This window comes from Arvicola amphibius, chromosome 5, assembly GCF_903992535.2.
Source record: "Arvicola amphibius chromosome 5, mArvAmp1.2, whole genome shotgun sequence".
Lineage (NCBI taxonomy): Eukaryota > Metazoa > Chordata > Mammalia > Rodentia > Cricetidae > Arvicola > Arvicola amphibius.
The window spans coordinates 64061747-64073787 of record NC_052051.1 but is presented as its reverse complement, the minus strand read 5'-3'; the positions used below and the strand labels follow the sequence as shown (position 1 = coordinate 64073787).

General features: G+C 35.4%; 1 pseudogene; it reads right to left on the bottom strand.

The window, feature by feature from the left end:
- Positions 1-834: 834 nt before the first annotated feature.
- On the bottom strand, positions 835-2648 carry LOC119815236 (annotated as a pseudogene).
- Between the last annotated feature and the right edge of the window lie 9393 nt (positions 2649-12041).

Sequence of the window (12041 nt, the reverse complement as noted above, 5' to 3'; positions counted from 1 at the left end):
AGGGACTTTTCCAGTTCGTGTTCCCAGTTCAGATCTGCGTATTCCTGGCCCGAGCTTTGGACAATAACCTTATGGCTCACGATAGCCTACATGCTATGTGTTCCTTGATATCTGCCCAACTCAAATCTTCCCTGTATTGAGACGTGCTGCTCTTAAGTAATTAACTGAATTTGTTAGTAAATAAGTCTCAGGTAATTCAGGTACCAATTTATGACCTGCCTTTTTTTAATGAACTATCTTTTAATAGAAGGAATCTTCTGAATTTGATTAATACACTGCAATTATGCAAATGACCACCTTTCCCCAGGGAGACATACTTTACAGTTAGATGTAGAAAGATAGCAAATGTTAGTCAGATGTTGATTCATCATCTGGATGAAGAGCTTTTTTTGTTTTGGGTGAAAAAAAGTTAAAAATTTTATTGTAGAATACTTATAATTCAAGCAAAAAATAATCTATATGGTTGGTTCTCAGGCATATGTCGTGTTTGCATCCATGTCCACCAAGGATACGAGAATTTAAATGCACCTGAGATGGCCATCAGTTTTATTAGAAAAAGATTACCATTTGGATAATTCTTCCTTTGAGCTCAATGTTTGCTCCAGGGCACCCTTCCTTCTCCTTCAAGGTTCCCTTCCTATGGCCAAGCCTGGGCTCTGGATGCTCACAGGCAGTGCAGCCACGTTGCACTGCAGCCCCACACAGCGCAGGCTCAGGCAGTTCAGAGAAGCCAGGCCTATGTCTGTAGCTCGTTTGCAGCCCAGACACCGGAGATGGTACTCCAGGCATCCCCAGCAGCCAGCTGCAGTCTGTTTGCCTGTAGGGCTTGCAATATCACCTTTTCTTTACAAACTTCTTTCTGGAAGCATTGGGGTTTAAGCGTCTCCGTCCAGCTCCTAAGGTGCTGTCCCGGACCTGGAGGGTGGCTGAGAGGCTGGAGATGTCATTTTCCGCAAAGGTAGACACACCAGCTATGTAGTCAGGGGCAAACACGTTGGTCTTCTTCCTGGCCTTCTGGGAGAGCCGCAGCTGGGGGAAGCACTGATCCTCTGTCAGATGAGGTTGACAGCGTATTTGCCCCCTTTGGGAGCCGGCAACGAGTACTGGAGGCCTCGAGGGTTCAGCACCTTGGGTTCCGGGAGAAATGCATGTGCAAGGTACCATCATCATTGACAGTTACTGCCACTTTCTTCAGGGTCTTGTTCCCACAATGCCCACAGAACACTCGGTTCATGTCTGATGTCGTCTTGAAGCAGCCATGACAGCATAAGATTTTGCTCCGGGCCTGTCGGATCAGCATGCCATTCACCGCCAGCAGGTGCAGCCCCATCTGAAGCAGAACATTCTGCATGACGAAGTCTGTGGTACACACCCAACCCGCACGTCCTTCTAGATGTCACACTGCTCCAACTCCTGCTGGATCTGCTTGATGTTGCTGGGGGTTATCCACCGCCCACTCCCTCGCCATCATCATCACTGTCTTCAAATTCATTCTCCTCTTTCTCGTCCTCCTTGTCCTCCTCTTCCCTCCTGTCAATCTGAAACACCAATAGACAAGCTCCCAGGTTCAGGACTCTTAGAGGCTCTCATGTCATTAGAAGACTACAAGCTAGGGCCTTACTATGACCTGCCTTACTGCCACAAGTGTGACTCCTGATCACGAACTAATGTTATTACATTTACAACAATTTTCTGAAAATTATAATGGAGGTAAGATAATTTATTTAATAAATAAATTTGAAAATTGTAAGCCAACCCCAAGATAATGGCAAACAATCACCATCCAAAAATTTAACAACCTTTTTGTTTCTACTATGGATGGGTTTCTGAAAGAGCTATATGAGCTACCTTGTACATATATTATTGTGAACATTGTGGTCATTAACTTTATTCTTCATATTATATCCTTAAAGAAATGGTTTGATTACAGAGTCAAAAATGAGAAACTTTTATTAAGGATACAGTCTTTAGTGGAAAGGATTCATAGTACTGAAAATCATAAGCTTAATTTAAGAGACAAAATTCAATCCATGTAAATTGGTTATGGAACCTTACAAAAGGGTACTGAGAGATTATCTGAAAGGATTCATACTATGGAAATTGACAATCAAAATCTGTTAGAAAGCAATGATAATCTAGTAGATAAAGCATTCCTCCAGGAAGACAATCTACATGCCATCCAGAAGATATCTAAGGATAAAAAGATATCATTTTTGGAAAACTTTAACACCTTGAAATTACATGTGCAGAATGAGAATTAGAAATTAATTTGATTAAATCATTAGCAATATTCACAGGTCACAAAAATCCTTAACAAAGGATTGAATCAATTGAGGACTTAATAGAATTGATAAGCAAGGAAAGGAAGCACAGAAAAAGTATTTAGCATTGCCAGTGTTATTCTTTTGGCTGTTACTTCAATAGGCCAGCCACACCCACTACAGCTACCTCTGCCCTTCCTTCACCATCTTGGAATTCCTTCTTAGTATCCCCTCTCCCTCTCCCTCTCCCTCTCTCCTTTAATAAATGTTTAGCTTTATGCCTATTTTCTGTGTCTATGTGCCTTTTACCCGCCGCCTGTTTACACGTGCCGGCCTGCTGTTGGGAACCCATCTCCGCTTGGCTTTCTGGGCTGCATGGCCCGCCATCACTACTGGGGCCACCACTCTGGGACAGGCAGCAATCTCTGCCTTGAGACTGGCTGCTCAAGAGTCTGCCGCCTGCCTACAGCTGCCACCTGGGACTTTATAGCATTTGCTGCCTGCCTACAGCTGCCACCTGGGACTTCATAGCATTTAGAAAAAGAACAACAGCCAATACCTTTCAAATTCAGAAATGCCTTACCATAGTTTTAGTTACTTACCTTGCTATTAACTCTGAAAAGCCAGTAAATACTAAATAACCAATGGATATAAAGAATGTAAATGGTAACATATAGGTATGAAAGAGCTAAAGGAAATTAAGCAAGCAATAGTATCTTATGGCATTCATTAATCATTTGATAGGGAGATTGTAATAATATGAATGTCAAGTAATAGGCTTAATCTTCATGATTCTTTCAATTAACTCAGTGGTGCTAAAAGATGGGCTGTAGGTACAGTGGAAGTGTTATTGGAGAGACAAGGCTAAAGCCTTAGAACAGCAAGGTGGGGCCAAAGAATTTGAGGCTTCCCAAGATAAATTTCTTGGTCAAGGCTGTTATGCTGATTCACAGAGACAAGTTATTTACAAAGAACATGGCTCCTCCCTATGTGCTACAGCAGCCATAAATGCTTGGGACAGGATCAAGAAACAGGAAGCATTATTGAATTATATACTCAGTCATACAAGGCCAAGAGAACCATTTAGTGACTGTTTAAAAAGATTAACAAAGCAATGTGAAGTTTGAAAAGGAGAAAGCTCTTGAGAAAGAGAATTGACAGATAACCCATAGAGATGACAATCACACAAGTTGTGAGGAAACTTCATAAGGGTTGAAGCCAGGTTCTGTTCTTGTCTTTACAGGGAAATAACCATCTTTAAAAAGTCGAGAGACCTTGAAAATCTAGATGCTTAAAAAGAAAAGATAAATATCCAGAAAGAATCATCAAGCAAAAACAAATCTGACATATGACAACACTATCAGGGTAAGACAATACTATATATTAATAATATATATATATATAATATTAGTCATCATTAATTTAAATTCAAAGTTGGCTTTGTTGGACAGTGGATATCCTTCTCTAAATCCAAGCATTGTGTTAAAAAAAATATTCAGATTTTCTGTCTCATATCAGGAGCCATCTATATGGAACAGAAGGAAGATAAAATTTATGAACTATTCTTATCAAAACTTTGCTTTCAAAAATTTTACTTCTCCCCATACCTATATTTTGTATCTATGGTACCTTTCTGTGAATATACGTCTATATGAATAGTGTTCAAATTTTTAAAAATGAACAATAAATATTCCTATAGTAATCTTTGAAGTCTCAATGAAAAAGATGGGGCCCCACAACAATGACTGCACCTGGTTGATATGATGTCATTATATTGATAGCACCACTTGCAGATTAGTTTTTTGTTACAAACTGCTGAAAATAATTTTATCTTGTCTAGCTGATATGGTGCAACTTCTTACAATGTACTATTCAGAACTTCACATAAGAATTCCAGAAAAATTCTATCAACTATTCAGAGACTATCTACAATTATACCAGAAAGCGATCTTGAGCCTTAACCATCATTTCAGTTTTTACATTATGCCATAAAAATAAAATCACCCTCATGACAGCTGGAATAAATTCTAAAAAACAATGTCCTCTCTCCCAACAAAGTTTGTCCTCGGGGTTAGAGACATCTATTAGTGGTTATTTATAACTGGTATTGGGTTGGGAGTAGAAATGAAGTAGGCTCAAGGATCTCACTTATAAGAAAGAGGGGGGTTGGATGAGGTGTGATAATAGGTAGATTAGATTATTACTTGTGGCCAAATTATATAAGGACAATTTTCATTGGTATAGATTCTTGTATATTGATGCAAATCTAAATTATATTTGTTTACTGACAATGTTCCTATTTATATTTTCAATATTTGTGCCCTATAAAAGTTATTTTGTCATATTGTGTGCACAATGTTTCTACCTCTGCTTAAGATATTTTGTGTACTGATGCAATTTTAGGATATATTTATCATATTGCATTATACATTTCTAACTCGAGACAAGATACTTATATATCCTTAAGATTTTGAGGTCATTGTCATCATTTGCTGCACATTTATTTAAAGATTATTGAATATTCTAATATGAAGTGGTTTCACTCGTATTTTAACAGGAGAAGAAAAGCTTCAGATAGCATCAAAATTAGTAGAGATTCAATTTCAGAAGAAAAAACCTCTTAAAAATAGAAATGTCAGCTCACACAGAAGTGACAATCACATGGATGATAAGGAAATCTCATAAGGGTTGGGACATGATTCTATTCTTGTCTTTGCAAAAAAAATATACATCTTCAAAAAGTTATGAGGCCCTGGACATTTGGATGCCTAAAGAGGAAAAGAGAACTCTCCAGAAAGGATCATTGAACAAAGAGGAATATGCTTTATGAAGACTGGTCATCTGCAGGGTAAAATTCATATGTACATACATATACATACACATACACATACATACATACATACATATATATGCATACACACACACACACACACACACACACACACATATATATATATATATATATATATATATATATATATATATATAAATTCCCAGTAGAAATATAAATTCACTTAAACATCAAAACTTACTTTGGAGTAGGACAATGGGTATCCTTCTCTAAATGCAAGTGTGTTGTAGAAGGAAAAAGTCAGGGTTTCTGTCTCATGTCAGAAGCTATCTGAAATGAGACAAAAAAGGAATTTAGAAAAATTGTACTCTTCTCCATACATATTTTGTTTATATCATATCTTTTGTTGAACACATATCTATATGAATAATGTTTAAGTTTTCCACAATGAACAATAGATTTTCCTGCAGTAATCTTTGAAGTTTTCAAGAGGAAGATGGGCCCCACGACTACTAATCCACCTGGTTGATATGACTTCATGCAACTGATAGTACTACTATAAAACTGGTTTTGGGTGCCAGCTTCTCAAGGTGGTTCCAAGCAGGGTTGCTGAAATGGTTCACATTCTTAGAATGCTCTGGCCAAAACTCCAAATAAGAACTTCAAAAACACTGTATCGACCACTCAAAGACCATTTGCAATTATAACAGACAGTAATCTTGAAACTTAACCATCATACTAGTTTTACAGCTTCCCATAGAAAAAACATCACCCCCATGAAAGCTGGAAGTAATTATAAATAACAACTGTTATATCTAAATACTATTTGATATCCCTAACCCTTAGGACAGACTTTGTTGAGAGAGGGGATGTCATCTTCTAGAATTATTTTCTGTTGTCATGCAGGTGATGTTCTTTATATATGGGTTCCTGCAAAACTTAAATGATGGTTAAGTTTCATGATTGCTGTCTGGTATAATTGCAAATAGTTTCACAGTAGTTGATAGAGATTTTATGAATTTATTATTTGATGTTTTGGCCAAAACATTGTAAGAAGGTGCAACATTTCATCTAACTAAGTTGGAAATATCTTGAGCAGCTGGTACCAAAACCGATCTTAAAATAGTGCTATGGGAACATCATGCCATATCACCAGGTACAATTTGTGGCATGGAGTCCCATCTTCTTCCTGCAAACTTCAAATATTACTGATGGAAGATTTATTATTCATTATGAAAAACTTAAACATTATTCATATAGACAGATATTCAATGGTAATTATGATAGAGACAAAAAAGGTATGTAGAGAAATAAAAGTTTTTCTAAATTTCTTTTTCTATTCTATAACAGATGGCTCTTGATATGAGGTAGAAACTCTATTTTTTTCTTTTAAAAACATTTTTGGATTCAGAGAAGGATAGCCATATACATACATACGTGTGTGTGTGTGTGTGTGTGTGTGTGTGTGTGTGTGTGTGTGTGTATTCAGGTAATGAAATTTAATCCTGCAGATGACCGGTCCTCATAAGTCAGGTTTTTCCTTATTTGGTAATCCTAGTAGGATAGATATGTTTTCTTCTTTAGGTATCTAAATGTAAACAGTCCCTTGACTTTTTGAAAACGAGTATTTTCCTGGAAAGACAAGAACAGAACTTTGCCCCAAACTTTATGAGGTTTCCTTACCACCTGTATTATTGTCACCACTCATGAGATTTCTTTTTTTCAAACCAAATTTTTTATTAATCTTATTATAATGGTATCCCTGGCTTTTCTTCTCCTGTCACAAAAGAGTGAAACCCCTTACCCAACATAGCACATCTACTGGTTTCCATTGACAGGTCAAAATATCCTTGAAATACACTGGCTGATTCAATTCAGGAGTTTTTTATTTTCCAATGTCTCTGTGCTGCTTTTGTTTCTTTCTCATTACCATTAAGAAAACTCAAAGTTAATAAATCATTATGCAATCGATTTCTGGGATTATTTTCCATCGATTTCTGTTTGTTTAACACATCCTTTATAGTTCTTTTTGATCTTTCTATAACCACCTGACCTATAGGACTTTGTGGTATACCTATAATGTACATTATATTATAATAAGAAAAAATATTCCCATTTTCTTAGAGATATAAGCTGGACCATTATCTGTCTTTATTTGTGTAGGTATATCCATGATGGCCATAACATCTAATAAATGTGTAATTACTGAATCAGCCTTCTCTGAGTTCAAAGCAGTTACCCATTAAATACCTGAATAGATGTATATGGTGTGGTATACATATTTTAATTTTCAAACTCTGTAGCTTGAAACTCATTCATCTGCTAGATTTCATTCCTTTGAGTACTCTTTGGGTTAGTCCCTGAAGATAGCAGTGTTTGCTTATCTCAAGAGCAAGTAAGACATCTCTTTATAATCAATATCCTTAGCTTTTTGCCATGTAATTAAAATTCATTCTTTAAACTTTTGCTATTGAAATGATGTGTCTTTATAAAATTCTGATGCCTTTACCACATTTCTCATCAATAATATATCAATATCTGCATTATTTTGTGGTAGAGAACCTGATAGACCAGTATGGGATTGGAGGTGTGTTATGTATATGGGGCAAAGCTTATTTCTGCTTATATCTTGAACTTGAATGAATAATGAAGTAAATTCTGTATAATTTCAATATGTAAAACAACTTTTTTGCATATGAAAAATCAGTAACTATATTAAGAGGTTTTATAAAATGACTTAGTACCAAGAAAATAGTATACAACATTCCCTTTTGGACAGAATTATAAGGGCTTCATTCCACCTTACTTAAATCTTCTGATTTGGAACCTGCCTTTACTTATTTATTTGCATCAGTTTGGACATATGGGCTTCAGTTATTGGTGTGTCACATAAAATGTGAAAAGGATTGAAGTAGTTCTCTATATATGGTTAATTCTATCATTTTTGAGATAATTGTTATTAATCTCTCCAAAAAAATAGCACAAGCTCTTTTCCAAGTTCCATTATCTTCTTATAAGTTTTTAATTGCAGTGGTAAAAAGTACTATAATCTCTTGTGGGTGTATTCCTACTAATTGACAAAGTAAAATTTTTCCTTTTATAATTAATTCAAAGACCTTTTTCACATGAGTTTTTAATTTTTTATTTATTTTATGTGGTAAAAGGATTTAATCAAACATAATATCTTCCTTCTGCTTTAAAATTCTTGTAGAGTAAATTCTAGAAGCCAGTATGACTAGAATGCTATTAAGACTAGAATCCACCTCATCTACATATTCCTTCTGTAATTTCTCTTCACCCATAGTTAATTCTTTCTCAGATTCAACTGTTAATTCCCTGGTGCTATTTAAGTCTTTGTCACCATCTAAGAATTTTAAACAATAAATTATTAGCTCAGGTGTTTTCCTAATAGTAAGTCATAGATTGGAAATGTCTCCTCACAATCACTGAAAGTCATGAAGAGCTTGCAATTTGTCACTCCAAATTTGCACCTTTTGTGTTTTAATTTTCTGTAAACCTGTTTTCTAAACTAGGTAATTGACAGAATCTCCTCTCTGTATTTTTCAGGAGCAATTTGTAATCCCCAATTAGACAAAATTCTCTTTACTTCTTGAAACTTTCTTTGTGAAGTTTGAATCAGATATCAAAATCTCATCCAAGTTATGGTAAATAATAGGCTTTGTAAATTGTTTGTGTATCATTTCCAATGGCTGATTTACAATGTATTGGTGAATGGTTAGGCTATTAAGTATTCACTGTGGAAGTATGGTCCATTGATATCTCCTAGTAGGCTGAGATTATTATACGTAGGCACTGTGAAGGCAAATTTTCTCTATCCTTTTCTTAGAAAGGTATGGTGAAGAAACAATCTTTTAAATCAATAACTATAAGAGACCATCCTTTAGGTAATAGGGAAGGAAAAGGAATCCCAGATTTTTGAGGGCCTATTTGCTGAATTACCTTGTTGACAACTCTTAGATATATAACTCTACTCCATTTTCCAGATTTCTTTTTAACAAAAAGCACAGGAGAATTCCAAAGGCTAGTTGATTTTTCAATATGGTGAGCATCTAGTTTCTTTTGTACTAATTGTTCCAAAGCCTGCAGTTTTGCTTCTGTTAAAGGTCATTTTTAACCCATATTGTTTTCTCACTTAACCATTTTGAAGGTACAGCCACTGGTACCTCTGACAGTTTGCTAGTTTGTTTGTTTTCTTGTACGGTTTGAATGGCTGGTAACTTTTTGTTATAGACCTCATACTATCTGTCTCAGAAAAATGATTTTTGGGAACTGTAGTAATTTTAATTTTGGTATTCCATTGCTGAAGCAGGTAATAACTCTTTGAATTCTCTGTTATATTGTCACATATGTCCTCATTTCTCTGTTCTTCTGGCCCTATGCATTCAGTCCATCTCATGATTTGTTTCAATTGAGACAGAGTTTCACTTCCTAGGAATAGAACATATGCTTTTGAAGAGACCAATTTGAATGCCAAGATTCTGGAGTAATGATAGTCATATCTACCCTAATGTCCAATAATCCATCAATCACAATTTATTTACACACATTCTTAGCTTTGATCTTTGATCATTTTATGGAAGTCTGCCAAAAATATATGTTTCTATTTCCTATTGAAATTTTTTATTTCCCCTCCATGTTTATTCCATTATACAGACCAGTATGTTTTTTTTTTCACCAGGCAATGGATATATTAGTTTCCTGGTGAGTCATGTCCTACACAGTAACTAAGAATGACTGGATCATGTTTGACCTGTGGGTCAGCAAGAAGCTCCCCAAGGAATTTCCTGATAGTATCTTGTTGCCTTGTCTGTCTTTTGTTGATCCACATTCATTGGTTCAATGACAGTCTTTGCCATATCTTCTATATAATCCAGAAGACTGAGACATTTTTTCTTTTTGGCATTCCCAGAGGAGACATATTTTAGGAATGCCTCTTCACAGTCCCTTCTCTGATGTCCTATTCTACAACAATTAAAGAAAATTGGGACTTTGATATCAGCTCATACCATTGGAAATTGCTTCTCCTACCCAAGATTCAGTATTAAAGTGAAATATATCGGTATTCATTGTATGCAGGATCCATTCATCCATTGGTGCTGATATAACCTTTAAATGCCCAAGTATCTTTTGTATTCTAAATTGGCATTTTCAGAAGCCAGAAAATTAAAAGTATTTGTCTAGCTTCTAGGTTGGTTACTCCCAATTGTACAACCTTAGATAATGTTTGTAAAAAGTCACTAAAGGGTTTTTTTGGTCTTGTTTTCCCAAGTATAGGATTCAATTATGATTCTTAGTTCTTGAATCCTATTCCAAGCATTTAAGGATGCTCTGTGGCATAGGGACAAGGTGTAGTCATCAAAAAGAGCTTGATATTATGGATCAATGTAAAAGCCCTCACCAATAATTTGATCTTGAGAATCCCCAAATCCTTTTGCTCTTCCCTGCTGTTCTAAAGCTTTTCCTTTTTTCACTAGTAGCATTTCCATAGCAGTTGTGGTCAGTCTTCATGAACCACTGAGTCTAACTAAAGCCAAACACGTGGGGTAGCCTTCTTACTTGCCACCAGTATATTTACTGTCTCCATAACAAATAGTGAATAAAAACCATAAGATACTACTGCTTGCTTAATTAACTTTGAAATTTATACCTATAGGTTTCCATTTGCATTCTTTGAATCCTTTTGGGTACTTAGTACTGGAAGGTTTCTCAGAGCATATTGTGCAGTAAGTAGCTAAAACAATTGGTAAGTAATCTCTGATTCTGTCATGTACTGACAATCCTAAATCCTGTCTTTGTACCTTCTCTCCCTGCTCATCAATTCCAATAATTTCCCCAATCATTCCACATCTTTCTACCACTGTCTTTTATAAAGCATGAATCTTTTGACCTATGAATATTTCTAATGATTTCATCGGTACATATAACCTCTGGTCCTCATTCTGCACATATGATTTCAAGGTATGATTTTTCCATTAATCATAACTTCCCATTTTTGGATAGTATTTGGATGGCATACAGATTGCCTTCCTGGAGAGATACTCTATCTACTAACTTATCATAACTTTTTAACAGATTTCAAATATCAAATTTGACAGTATGAATTCTTTCAGATAATTTCTCAGCATCCTTTGATGTAGATTGTATTTTGTCTGTCAAATTAATGTTATCCTTTTCAATAGTATTATTTTTACAGTTATTTTTTATTTTCAATGGCATTAATACTATCAGCTAACTCTTCATTATTTGTCTGTAAAGACTGTATCACTTCTAAAAGTGTCTGGTTCTTAACTCTGTTATCAAACCATTTTCTTAAGGATATAATATGAATAAAAAAAGCTAAGTCCCATTATCAAATAAATGGATGTATCAGAAAAACCATATAAACTTTGCAGAATACCATCCGTAGGATAAGCAAAAAAGTTATTAAATTCCTGGATGGTGGTGTTATCTGTCCTTATTTAACATTAAAATTTGCTGATTTATTTATGTAAATGAACATACTTTTGTAGGTGTAATAATCTTTATTGGCCAGCAGGTGTCACAGTTGCAGGTGAGTGTGATTGGCAGCAGCAAGGCAAGTTCCAGTACCTGAATTACCTGGTACTTAATTAGTTAATTAAGAGCAGCACATTCATATATGGAGGATTGAGTTGGCCAGAATACAAGGAACCCAAATCTTGCTGGCAGTTGCTATCCATGAAAGGGGCCTGGGCACAGCAGCCAGATATGAAGCAGTAGGGTTTTCCTTTTTATTCAAGCTTTCTTCTCTGCACGTGGGATAAATTTTTATTTTACTACTTTTATAGCATTTTATGCACATCTATTTATCTACTCCCCACTTCTGTTCATTAGGGTTGTATCCAATCTATAGCTGTTAGGAATGCAACAGTGTAAATGTTCATGTGTTTGTCATTCACACAGATAAATTTTATTCAGGTAAATAGTTAATAGTGAACTTGCTGTGTAAA